This window comes from Notothenia rossii, assembly GCF_949606895.1.
Source record: "Notothenia rossii genome assembly, chromosome: 4".
NCBI classification, from domain to species: Eukaryota; Metazoa; Chordata; class Actinopteri; order Perciformes; family Nototheniidae; genus Notothenia; species Notothenia rossii.
In genome coordinates, this window is record NC_136902.1 from 30,705,753 (window position 1) to 30,711,499 (window position 5,747).

Consider the following 5,747-nt stretch of genomic DNA (forward strand, 5'->3'; position numbering starts at 1 on the left):
TCTTGCCAAGATACTTTTAGACACACTTTGAGGTATGCAAAACCTTAGAACTAGAACACTGATGGCTGGCTTACGCTGCAAACTTCATCACCTTTTAACAAGAGAGTAAGTATATAAAACGTTATTTTGTATATTTTACACATCAGCAGAAACAGAGAGATGGCAGGAAGGGGGGGGGGGGGGAGACAGTCTCCCCCACCTTTACAGACACTGTGTTTTAGAGAGAACAAATACAAGTGTAAGGTAACTGTTTTTAAATTCCATCCCCCCTCTGTCTAGTGATAAGATGGCAGGAAGGGGGGAGGAGGGGGCAGGGCCAGGCTCACACAGTCACACACGCACGCACGCACAGATCCAGGTCAGGAAAACGCAGAGAAGAAATGCCAGGGTGGTTCATCATCACCTTTCTCTTGCTGTATAAACTAGATATCCTTATAAACCCTTAGCCAGGTCAATGGCTCAACAAAATTACAACCATCATTCTAATCCTTGCAATGTAGACAGAGACTTCCTCATAGCTAGTAAACTAATTAACACAAGTCATATTAAAACCTTAATCTAATTTAGATAGGACAATACAGTTTGTATGGTGACTTTAGTATAGTAGAGAGGGGCAGCATTTGCCTGCATCACCGCAGAAGGAAGGAGGCTTTGAGATGAGAGTAGATGTTAGTTATTCCCGTTAGAAAGGGGCTGTCTGATGAAGAAGGAAAGTGGTAACACACATCAATACTATTTTTAATTATTATGTTTATGGTGGGCTTTTCTTTAGGGGCTAAAATAAGATTTCATGTAGCCCCGGTCCACAGCAGGGGTTAGGGGAGACCGTCACACACACACACACACACACACACACACACACACACACACACACACACACACACACACACACACACACACACACACACACACACACACACACACACACACACACACACACACACACACACACACACACACACACACACACACACACACACACACACACACACAATCGGGGGCGGGCCCACCTGTCACTTTTTGTGCATACTAATGTGATTGAAGCAGCATTTTCTTTTTTTATTATACACCATAAGGCGCAACAGGGGGGGCTTTTCACACCTGTGAATACACATCACCCCCTCCTATCGACGGATCTCACACCTACTTGGGATCTCACACCTACTTGGGATATCACACCTACTTGGGATATCACACCTCGAACAAAGGGAGGCGGGACTTAGCTCATTTGCATAATTGGGGGAGGTGTGACCTGTCACTTTTTTATGCATACTAGTGAGACGAAAGCGGGATGAATATTACTACTCATGTGCATATCCTAACTATGACTTTCATGTACAAGACATAACAGGAGAACCTGCTAAAACATAATTGTGGTTAGAATAACACTGGGGATCATAAATTATGTATTTTCCTGATAAACAGTGACAACATTTGAATGAATAAGTGCACATTAACAGCGCTCTACTTGTTGGACAAGTAAAGGAGAAGCTTGCTCTGTGCATATTACGCACCGCTTCGCCCGCAGCAGCAAAGCCTTCTTCAAACCAAAACATAATTGCTGACTGTGGGGAATGCAAGACTCGGATCCCGAGAAAAAACTGTGTGGGCCTATGGGTGGACAAACAATGATTCGTTCAAAAAAACTGACTGCATTCATTTATATATGCATTGCGCAGAGTAACTGACCACAGTCAGTAATATAATCTAAAATGACCAAAGTAGTTTTCAGATTTGTCTTTAGTTTATAAGTAGCCTAATTATGTTCCCATAGTTTATAAATAGGAGTTAGTCATCGTGGACGTAGAACGCGCACAAATCTTCATCCCCTCAAAAACTAAACAAGAACAGCCATTTTAATATTTAATGTTAAAAGGAAAGTTGAATTAATGTGATACATAAGAAGGAGTTGCCATTTCTACAATAAATACATCTTCAACATTCAGATCAAAACCAAAAACAAAGTAATATACTAGTAAAAAGCCCTGGTGCATTTGAGCTTTCGCCAACCCAGCAAGACGTGTCTGAAGCTGATAGGGGTTTCATCAGTCCTGCCCGATGCAAATATATTAAAATCCTCAGGGCTGCAGCCGCACAGAAGAACGTGCCCTGCAGGGAATTGTGCGTTGTTGCCATGGTGCATAACTTGGCCAATGAATGGCCATATATTATTAGCATTTTATGAAATTAGGCCCAATCGCCATTTTATTGTTGTAATATTTTGGTCATCTTTCGACGATGTCTAGCTATTAAAGTAAATTAAAATCACTAAACTATTTATTAATACATTCCACACCTCTACCGCCAAAAAAAGTCAGTCTTTCACAAATATACATTTTAGACAGAAAAAACGTCAGTGAGTTTCTGCTTTCTCCAAATCTGCTTCTGACCAAAAGAAATGCCAACATTCTATTATCTTTTCACCTTTAAACTAAAACAAGATCACTTATTTCCACACAGAAACAGCTTTGTATGATTTTAAGGGGATAAATGAACAATTTAAAGGCGAAAAAAAAGATTTGTTGAAGTCTTTATTTATTAATTTTTTACCTGGAGGGTAGTTTCCCAACACGGCCGATGGCCAGTGCTAAGTGCTCTGGGGGACCGGGAGTTATATTATCCTCTCCGGGTCTCCACAGCAGATCACGGATGCAGTAGTTTTGTTTTTCAAAATGTTTGATTCCAGCGGGTTGAATCTCAAAGAGTTTTCTCTCCAAAGGCGAGTTTAAAAAAAAGGTGTGCTCTGGTCAGTCCAAGTGCAAAGTGAGTTCAGAACGGTCAGCCGCCACCTGCATGCACAACGTTCTGTTTCCGTGACAATGACGCACGTAGGTGACCATGAGATGCCTTTTACCAAATCTCATATTTGAAAAATATATTTTTTGTTTATTCGAAGTCAAAAATATAATGAAAAACAACATGATATTGCAAGTCGAAAAAAACGTGATAGTATAGCACATTGAAAATATCAAATAGCCATGGCAACAGGCTGTCCCAGGTCTGTGTGTGTTTATCATGTTTTCCTATGCCATTATTGCATTTCTGTAATTGATTGTTTTCTCCATGCCTCTGCCCTGGCAAGGCTGCAAGAAAACTTCTTTTTTTTCAATCAATTCCCCTGTACATATCTTAGGATTACCTTTGAGGGAATTTCTTCAAATGTGTCACAAACATCCACTTGGATCAAGAATGAACTGATTACTTTGAAGGTCAAAGGTCAAAGTCACCGTGACCTAAAAGAAAGACTTAAGAACCACATGGATGTAAACTTCAACGTGTTTGGTTAGCACCTATCCTCTAAATGATGCTCATGCTGAAGACGCTTTTCTTAATTGATTTCCTTTTTTTCCTAATTTGCATTGCAATGAGCTCTTGGGGCCACGGGGTTATGAAAAACCGAAAGCATTAGCATTAGGGGTGCACCGCATGGGAAATTCTTGGCCGAAACCGATACCGAAAATAGGAAACAGTTGGCCGAAAACCGAATGCCGAAAGGCCGAAAATGATTAATAGAAATATATATATATATATAATGTATACATTGTTTACCAATGTTGTTCAGCTACCTGATTATGGAAAAATACATGATTATGGCAAAACTTAACTTAAATAATAATCACTATTATGGGTCCATAAAACATTTATTCAGCACTTTTGAATGCATACAGTACATTAATTCCAAGTGAAGTGTATTTTATTTTTTCTCTGTAGGATAACTACAACAAAGTGCATTCAGAACAAAGCCAAGGTGCTTTAAAACTGCATAAACCTCTAGGCCAGTAGGCCTACAACAAAATAGTGTAAATAAAGACTGTAACAGCCAGGCCTTCAACAACAACAAATGCACCTATAAGTGCATGCATACAAATGTGCAAACTGGATAAATCCACATGAATGTAACTATTTACAAATTCAATTACAATTCAATTTCAAGAATCTGTAAATAAGGATGTCTGTCCTCATAAGCAAAGTAGTAAACATTGTATAAAGATACACAATCAATTACAAATTAAATTACAATTTCAAGAATCTGCAAATAAGGTGGTCTGTCCTCATGAGCAATGTAAACAACATTGTATCATTTAGATACCGAAAGTACAATATATTGAACACTGTGCTGCTGTCATTTCCCCCTAATGATAACCTGAGATGGTGAATTATAACTCACAATGAAAATTGTTCAGGAAAGTGGGTATAGAGTAGACATGTAGAACTAGATAAGCTTATGATAAGCCAGCCTTGTCTACTTATGAAGGAAAAGTGGGAGGTTATTTTTAATGAACATTAGCTTCTCTACTTTATCAGCCATAAGTCTGTTCCTCTTCTCATCAAGCACATGAGAGGCAGCGCTGAACAGTCTCTCGCTGTCAGTGCTTGTGATTTGATCTTACTCCGCATATTTGTCCGGGTGTTTTGATTTCAAGTGGTGGAGTAATCCTGAAGTGGTGAAAGTCTTTGCAGTTACACTAGGGTGACCAGACGTCCCCGTTTTCCGGGGACAGTCCCCGTTTGTATTGCCCTGTCCCCGGTTGAAACTGTCCCCGGAAATGTCCCCGTTTTTTAATATATGTTAAAAACACATAGCAACGTGAAATAAAACGTTTCATTTCAGGAAACACTGGGTAAACAGACTGTGGTCGAGCCAGCCCCCACTTCGGAAAACACAGTCAAGCCAGCCCGCACATTGTATTGCGGTGCGAATATCCTATGCATTAAGGTCGAGGCCTGTAAAAACTGCCTTCAAAATAAAAGCGTTTACTCGGTCAATAACAAATATACCTAAAAAACACACCAAACATATTCATATATACTGGAGCTTAAATTAAGAAATATTTACTATATAATGTAATCAATAATAATTTAAAACAAACTACATATAACTACCACATTATAACTGAGTGAATGTAAAATGTAAGGATACAGTTATGAAGACATATCTGACATTTCCACTGGGTGACTAATTTCAATTGATGTTGACACCATTTCACAACACTCCTAAAATAACATTACTTTCTGAAGCACAATTTAAAATGTATGCTGTTTAAAATCTCAAATTAGATCTATTGTCCATCGTATATTTTGATTATTATTTAATGGGAACCGTCCATAATCAAAGAGTCATTCGAAGTCAATCAAATACTTATTTCACTACAGGGTGATAGCAGGACACCCCATCTAGTCACTCAGAGAGAATCTGGACAATCTGATGTACAGTTTCAAAATAAAAGACCTTTGAAGTCTCATATGAGCTATCGTCCTTCTGTTTGTATCCAACAGTTCAAATGTTCTAATTACATTGAACCAGAATTGTCCCCCTTTTTTCTTTAACAGCGAAGAAAATTGATATGTTAATGAGATTTTGACTGCAAAACTCAAAATGTCCCCGGTTTTCATTTTGAAAATCTGGTCACCTTAAGTTACACCCCCTCGAGAAATGTCAGCTGAACACGTTTTACAAATCGCAATCCCCGCCTCTTTCTCTGATATTTTTAAATATCTCCAAGCGGCAGACATGTTGGCTGTGAGCCAGCCGTGAACATGGTCGCGCGCCGTGCTTGTCGCCGCGTTTTGATTACGTCATCACAACAACACGTTGGCTTACCAACGTAACCCTGTTCTCTGACATTCGGTGATTTTTTTTCGGCCGAAAGCCGAAAGGGCCTTTTTAACCATTTTCGGCCGATAATTTTCGGCGGCCGAATATTCGGTGCATCCCTAATTAGCATAATAAATACCATAGTCAGTCA